Source organism: Canis aureus, chromosome 16 (assembly GCF_053574225.1).
Source record: "Canis aureus isolate CA01 chromosome 16, VMU_Caureus_v.1.0, whole genome shotgun sequence".
Lineage (NCBI taxonomy): Eukaryota > Metazoa > Chordata > Mammalia > Carnivora > Canidae > Canis > Canis aureus.
In genome coordinates, this window is record NC_135626.1 from 58,814,718 (window position 1) to 58,823,083 (window position 8,366).

General features: G+C 46.2%; 1 long non-coding RNA gene across 1 annotated transcript; it reads left to right on the forward strand.

The window, feature by feature from the left end:
- Positions 1–1,653: 1,653 nt before the first annotated feature.
- Positions 1,654–8,366, forward strand: LOC144287048 (uncharacterized). The gene is made up of 3 exons (XR_013354965.1): positions 1,654–2,212; positions 5,855–6,021; positions 8,112–8,366. It is a non-coding gene; the product is annotated as an uncharacterized LOC144287048 (long non-coding RNA).

Genomic DNA, 8,366 nt, shown 5'->3' on the forward strand with positions numbered 1-8,366 from the left:
TTGCTGTCCAAGCCTCACCCTAGGGTGTCTGTTTTGGAGAGAGCTGTATGGTTTTATTTTTTGGGAGTGAGAACCTGGCTGCTGGTGAGGTGTCTTCTGCTGGAAGCTTACCTAGATCTGGAAAAGGTGCAAGAGGAAGGCTGAAAGTTCTCAAACTTGTCTGAGGGATTGGGGCTCAGCTCGGTAACTACTGTCAGTTAAAGAGAGATGGTCGCCTGTCTACAGGGATTCAGACACACGGGGAGCATTTCTCATAGAGGCTTTGGGGCAATGAAAGGCTTGGAGGGCCAGCAAGGTCCTTTCTCCAGAATTCCAAAACATTCTAAGTCCTCTGCCCCGAGGCTACTCTAACCACAACTCCAGGGGAGATGCTCCTGGATCAAGGTTCCTGCAAAGCTGGATGTTCTGCTCTCACCACAAGACAGAGCTCCTGCAAAAACCTAAATGCCACTCCCTCTTCCATCCCTTCCCTGCCTACTCTGCCTCTGGTCCTGGTCCTTGGGGAGATAAATAGCTGTGTGGCTTTCCTCAGGTCCTCTATGTATCTGGCATCCAAGCAGAAGGGGATAGACAACAAGGCGTGACCTGGTGTGTGAGGATATTTCGGGATACTAAACCACAGTGTTCCCCCCCAGGACTCCCCACATCCAAGAGGAGGAAGAAAGGGGACCCAGAGCCTGGAGAGGGATTGGGCAGCTCTTCTGCTGGGGCAGGACAGTTTCAGATCTGGTGGGTGGCCACAAAAGTGGTATTGAAGGAAACCACCAAGAAGTGCAGCCCTGTGGCAGATGGAGGAGATAAAAAGGCAGAGTCATTGTAGAATGGCACCTGCGATGATTTCACGGAGGAGGTCCTTGTGCAGTCCTGAGAACAAAGTAAAGGGGAAAGTTTATTTTATTTTTTTAAAGATTTTATTTATTTATTTATTCATGAGACACACAGAGAGAGAGAGATAGAGAGGCAGAGACACAGGCTCCATGCAGGGAGCCCTACATGGGACTCAACCCCGGCTCTCCAGGATCACACCCTGGGCCAAAGGCGGTGCTAAACCACTGAGCCACCCCGGCTGCCCAAGGGGAAAGTTTAAAACAGGTGCCACAGTACAGAATGAGGGCCCGGAGGGCTACGGTGGGAAGGACTTTGGACTTGGTAGAGCAGCCCAGAGAGCCCCCTTCAGCACCTACATCTCTGAACAGCACCAAGCCCAGGGTAGATGCTCAAAGAAAAATATTGATAATGTCTTGCTCTGTAAGTCTTAGGATCCCTGTAATCATGAACAAATACTTTGAACTCGGCACAATATCATGGCATTTTTGCAAATACAATACATATCTGTGTGCTTTTCTATATTTTCTCAAATCCCCTTTACTAAGTGTAATCTGGTAGCCAGCTATCCGGTATTGAGAGCCTTCTGTTTGTCTCTCTCTGTTACAAACACCATCCTTCCTCCTTATCTTGTCTAATCCTCACAATAAACTTACAAGTCAGGCACAGCTGTTGTCTCCCTGCTGCAGATGAGGAAGCTCAGGCTCAGAGGGGCCAGGTGCACTAAGTCAACACAGCTGGCTGGGAGAGGGTACAGCTGAGGCTGCTCCCCTCGTCCCCATGCTGGGTAGCTCAGGAGTGGTGTTTGTTGCTATGCAAAGCTACCAATTTTATTTTCAAGAAAATCTGTTGCAAAAAGCAGGTTATATTTATGACAACTATATCTAGTAAAAGGCAAACAGAATGAAAGATGAGTTTAAATTGTTCACAACCCAATGTCAGGCATGTGTTGACAAGTAGACACTGATTCAGTAGAAGCTGTACTTCCCCAGCCTGTACTCAGAACAAGCTGCTTTAGCAAAAGGAGCAAGTGGTGTTTCAGTTACAGCCTCAGACACCTTGCTTTTAATTTGGAAACTTGTGTGGAACCAGAAGTGGCAATCATAGGCAGGCCCCCCACTGCCCACTCACAGAGATTCTCTTTCCAGAGGAAAGGAGGGTGGAAGAGCTCTCTCTCCCAGCAGCATGTTCGTTAGTTTCGTAGCTTCCTAATTCCAGACTTTGTGTTCTTCCTAAGGAACCAGGTATACAATTCCTCCAGATGAATGTTTCCTGGTCCAGGAACAATACTGGCATTGTATATGCCAGGACATATACAGCTGGGATTACAGCCATTGGAAATATGGGCGATGCACTGCAAAAAAGGAAAACACAAAATACTAAAATGGTAAGTAGAGTAGATATGGATGATTCAGTTTCTCTAGTTTCTAAAGATAATGAGTTTAAATTACCTTTCCATTAAAACACTTCTAAGGAAGCAAATTTTCCTTTTTTCAGTAATGATAAAAAATAGCCTGTCTTGCTCATTTAGAAACCATCAGCCATCAACAGTGCCATCTGAAAGAGTGGTCAGGAGGCTGTTTTTTCTTTTCTTTGAAATCCTCTCAGATATAAATTGAGACAAAGGACCAAGGTGTCCAGACCCCAGGGGTGGGCAGCCTTTCATGTCCTTTCTTACAAGGAAGAGGGTGCACAGGAAATGGTTAGCATGCTTTGAAATACCTGTGAGCTCAAACCTGCAGTTTGGTTTTAAAACTATTTTCCAAATGTAATTCTTATTCAAGGTTAAAAATTCAAATGGTAAGGAGGGTATAAGATGAAAAACAGAAGATGCCCTCTTCCCGCTAAGCCCCAAGCTCCTTTGTCCCAAACATAACCAGTTACTACTTTCCCAGTGCGTTTGTACAAATCCAAACACATTATACACAGAATAAGCTCTTGTTTTTTATTTTTATTATTATTTTTAATTAATTTATTTATTTGAGGGAGAGAGGGCAGGAGAGTACACAAGCAAAGAGAGGAAGGGCAGAGGGAAAGCCGATTCCCTGCTGAGCAGAGCTCCATCCCAGGATCCCTGCTGGGATCATGATCTGAGCTGAAGGCTGATGCTTAACTGACTGAGCCACTCAGGCACCCCTATTAAAGAAATTTAATCAACAATGATTAAAATCCCAAAACGGAAAGTACCAAGTCCAGATGATTTTACTGATAAATTCTACCAAAGATTTAGGGAAGAAATGATATCAATTCTCTACACTCCCTTTGGAAATGGAAGCAGGAAAAAAAAAAGGAAATGGAAGCAGAGAAGATACTTCTAAATCTATTCCCTGTGGGATGCCTGGGGAGCTTAGTGGTTGGGCGCCTGCCTTCAGCTCGGGTCCTGATCCTGGGATCCAGGATCGAGTCACACATCGGGCTCCCTGCATGGATCCCACTTCTCCCTCTGTCTGTGTCTCTGCCTCTTTCTCTCTCAGTCTGTGTCTCTCATGAATAAATAAGAAAATCTTAAAAAAATCTATTCCCTGAGATCAATATCACTTTAAAACTAAAACCAGCTAAAGATATTATAAGAAGGAAAAACTGCTGACCAATCTAGATGCAGAAATACCAAAATATTAGCAAATCTAATCCAACAATGTCTAAAAAGAATTATACACCATGGAATGATTATACAAGTGAGATTTATTCCAAGTACGAAAGGCTGGTTCAATATTTGAAAGTCAATTAAGGTAATAAATTACATTTCAATAAGCAAAAGAGGAAAAATTATATGATCATACCAATAGATGCAAAAAAAAAGCATTTGATGAAATCCAACATCCATTCGTGACAATTTTCATCAAAAACCAGGAATAAAGAATAACTCCTTCCACTTAATAAAAACATCCTTAATAAAAACAACAATAAAAACTTACAGCTAACATCATTACCTAGTAGTGAGAAGCTCGACACTTTCACCCTAAGATGGGGAGCTGGGCAAGGCTGTCCACTCTCACCATTGCTCAACATCGCGCTAGAAATCCTAACTCTTGCAAAGAGACAAGGGGAGACATGTGGGAATTCTGTACTTTCTGCACAACTTTTCCTGTAAACCTAGAAAATTAAATCCTAAAAATATATATATATATAAATTGTAAATAGCATCTCGTGTTTAATTTTTCTTCAATTAAAAGTAAGTTTGGGGGCAGCCCCGGTGGCGCAGTGGTTTAGCGCCGCCTGCAGCCCAGGGCGTGATCCTGGAGACCCTAGATCGAGTCCCACGTAGGGCTCTCTGCATGGGGCCTGCTTCTCCCTCTGCCTGTGTCTCTGCCTCTCTCTCTCTCTCTCTGTGTCTCTATGAACAAATACATTTAAAAAAATCTTAAAAAAAAAAAGCAAGTTTGGGGCAGCCCGGGTGGTTCAGCGGTTTACTGCTGCCTTCAGCCCAGGGTGTGATCCTGGAGACCCGGGATCAAGTCCCACGCCAGGCTCCCTGCATGGAGCCTGCTTCTCCCTCTGCCTGTGTCTCTGCCCCTCTCTCTGTGTCTATCATGAATAAATAAAATCTTTAAAAAGAAAAAAGTAAGTTTGAGGGGCACCTGGGTGGCCCAGTCAGTTAAGCATCTGACTTCAGCTCAGGTCATGATCTTGGGGTCCTGTGATTGAGCCCCGTGAGTGGGGAGTCTGCTTGTCCCTCTCCCTCTGCCTTTCCGCTTCTCTGGTACTCTCTATCTCTCAAATACATAAATAAAATCTTTAATTAATTAATTAATTAATTAATTAATGTAAGTTTGAGGGGCATCTGAGTGGCTCAGTTGGTTAAGTGTCTGACTATCCATTTTGGCTCAGGTCATGATATCAGGGTCATGAGGTCAAGTCCCAAGTTGGGCTGTGCACCAAGTATGATAGAGCCTGCTTAGGATTCTCTTTCTCCCTCTGTCCCTCCCTTTCCTTCTCTTAAAAAAAAAAAAGTTTGAGGAAATTAAAAGACTTGGGAACATGGTTAATATAATAACTTTATGTGCTGACACAGGGTAACTGCCCTTCTAGTGGTGAGCTAATGTACCTAATTGCCCATAGTTATTGGACTGTGTTGTAGTTGTTGGACAAACTTAAAACTAGCATAACATTGCATGTCAGCAATATCTGACTTAAGAAAAGTAAGTTTGAGTATCTTTCTTGTTTATTGGCTATACTAGTTTTGCAGAATCCTTTGTATATTATTTTTTTTAATATTTTTAATTTTTTTAAAATTTCTATTTATTTATGATAGTTACAGAGAGAGAGAGAGGCAGAGACACAGGCAGAGGGAGAAGCAGGCTCCATGCACTGGGAGCCCGACGTGGGATTCAATCCCGGGTCTCCAGGATCGCGCCCTAGGCCAAAGGCAGGCGCCAAACCGCTGCGCCACCCAGGGATCCCTCCTTTGTATATTAAAGAAATTTGGGATGCCTGTGTCGCTAAACGGTTGAGCATCTGCCTTTGGATCAGGTAGTGATCCCGGGGTCCTGGGATCGAGTCTCACATCAGGCTCCCTGTGGGGAGCCTGCTTCTTCCTCTCTCTCTCTCTCTCTCTCTCTCTCTATATATATATATATATATATGTGTGTGTGTGTATGTGTTAGATCATAAAAATAAATATATATTAAATATATATATATTTAATATATATTTATATATATAAATATATTTATTGAATATATATATTTATATATATATATTTATGTATATATATTTATGTTAGATCATTGAGCCATCTGAATTTTTCCCCAGATGGATAACCAATGGTCCCAATACTATTTCTTCAATAATTCATGATTCAATCACTAGTTTGAAATGGTACCTATATCATAAATAAGTTCCATATAAATTTAAACCTATTTGGGGGGAGTATATTCTTTTCTACTGAACTGCTTTTACCTATTTCAGTACCAGCATCAGACCAGTTAAAGTAACATGACTTTTACTGTTTAATACATGTAATGTTTCATATTTCTTTCTTGGTTCTCAAGAAAACTTCCTAGATATTCTGTTTTGTTTTGTTTTTCAGGTGAACTTCAAAATGATTTCACAATTGCAAATTGAATGTCCCCTGAGTAAACTGGTTTGAAGTCAGGTCTTCAAAGAGGCTGAGACCTTGCCCACTTGAGGGCTAGAGGCAAAGTGTGACTTCAGAAAGGGAGTCTGGAAAGCTGGACCAGAGTCTTCCTGGAGCAAGTAAGTGGCCAGCAGAGAGCAGGACCCACTGCCAGGAAGAGCCTCCCAGGCCAGAGCTAGAGCAAGGAGTGGCCAGGCCCCAGGAAGCCCTGCTGAGGGCAGATCAAAGGCAGGCAAGATGCAACCGAGCTTCACAGTTGAGTGACAAAAGCCAGAGGGAAGCTCGGCCTCCAGGGCTGATGGTGTCAGGTAGGTGACAGGAAGGCCTGCACTGGCCTTCTAACAGGCTGCCTCCCCAACGCCCAGCTTTGGTCTGACACAGAGACAAATCTATGATGAGCAAATAAATAAATGCATGATGGCTAAATGCAGGAGGACAAAGGAGGAGCAGGGGCAGGGGCAAGGAGAGACTACCAAGGCAGTAAATTAAGCCCATGAGTACATGTCTCAGAGAGGGGAATCAAGGGGAAAGAAATTGGGGCGCCTGTCGAGGCAACTGTGAACCTCTCTGCCCTGAGAATCACAGCAACATACTTACAAGGAGCAGAAACGTGAGCAGAGACGTGGCTGATAAGAATCACTACCCTCTCCTGCCTTTCTTTGGATCCACCCCAGCCTTCCACCCTGCTTTGTCACCTTACCCAGAGCAGGTCCCAGGAGAGGTCTGTGGAGCAGATGGGAGTCTGGCTTTGGACACATCTTCCCAAAGGAGTGTGTTCCATGAGGCATCTGACTCCTGGTGAAATCCCAGCTGGTGCCACCATGGCACAGAGCAGGGAGGGAGAGCTGGGCTGTGAGGTGACATGGGCCTGGCCTTTTCCCAGGCCTGCCAGCCACTAGCTGTGCTGCTTCAGCTAAGGAAAGGCCCTGCTGACTAACTTGCCACAGGAACTAAGTGACACAGCATATAGAAAGAGCCTGACATATAGGAGGTGCTCAAGCGATGCTCAGCAGTGCCCACCCCAGATTTCCACTGGCCTTTCTGGCTATACATGGGGACTGTTAGGAGTTACATAGGTGTCTGCAGCTACCACTGCTTAGAAATGTGTTCTAAATCTCAATAAAGCTAGGGGGAAAAAAGAAAAATGTTTTGAGTTCCAAACTGTTGGTCTATCCAGAACCTTTGGAACCCCCTACTTCCTTTTGTCTGCCCCAAACCAGTCCTGAGTCCCTGACCAGCACCCGGAGCAGCCCAGTTGGTGCCATCCAGTGAGGCCATTCAAGAGCAAGGAAACAAAATCAAGCAGGTCGTGAGTGCCAAACATTGGATAGGTTTTTTTTAAAGAGCAGGAGCCACAAGGTGCTGGCTAAGGGGACGTGTGAGTGACATTTCCCACACTTACAGGCCAGGAAGTCGGCCTGCGGTATGAGTATTACCATGTGCCTAGCACCATGCTGAGCCTTTATATGGTTACTCCTGGCTCCTCATAACAGCCTGTGTGTGCATGGGGGAGAAGTGGTGGTAATGAGTGCCCTCAGGGAAGGGGAAGTGTATAGAAGGGCCAGAAGTGTCTAGAAGGTGCCAGACCCAGGCCTGGAAGGAGACCCTCAATTTTGTCTCTCAAGACGTTATAGACGGGCTCACACAGAAACATGGGAATGACCTTCCTGGGCCCAGCTGGATGCTCCAGGGCCATGACCACAGTCCCACATCTTGGAGGCCTTAAGAGCCAGGGCTACTGGGGAGGAGCCTGAAGAAGTCAGTTTGGCCAGGAGCCTTTTAGATCCCAAAGGGGGCAGGTGGGTCAAGGGGCACCCAGCTATTACCCTGCTGCTGGCCATACACAAGCCACAGCCCCTGTGTTGTCCCTGGGCCTGGGGAACTTCGGTGGCCAGGACACCGGAAAACCCTGGCCACTGGCCACAGGCTCTGACACTGGCCACCAGGCAAGAGGCATTCCACTGTGTGGATCTGGAGGATGACCAACACTTGAGGGAAATTTCCTATTAGCTTTTCAAACTCTCTAGCTCCCAGTCAGCCCAGCTTGGAGAAGGCAGGGATTTGCTTCTGATCCCAGGGTGAAGGCCTGGCAGGAGGCCAGCTGGGGAGGCCAGTCCCCAAAGGCCAGGGTCAGGGGGCCACTCCTGACTCAACTCCCCGTTTCTGCCCTGCCACAACTCTCTCTCTCACGCCCTTCTCTCCCCTGCAGGTCAGACCACAGACTTCCAGCAGGTCCCTGAGGAGGTTCTATGGACAAATGTGTGAAGAACCTGAAGAGGCGGGCCTTGGCTCCTTGGAGCAACATCTGCCCCTTCTCTGCCGGCTCCCCTGCGGCTTCTTCAGTCCCAAGGGCCTTCTGCTTTCCAGAACCCTGTGAGCCGGGCCGCTGGGGGGCGCCCCCCCCCCCGTCAGGAGTTGCACCCTGCCCCCGACCGGTAAGGGGTGCTGGGGGGCCAGCGCCGGG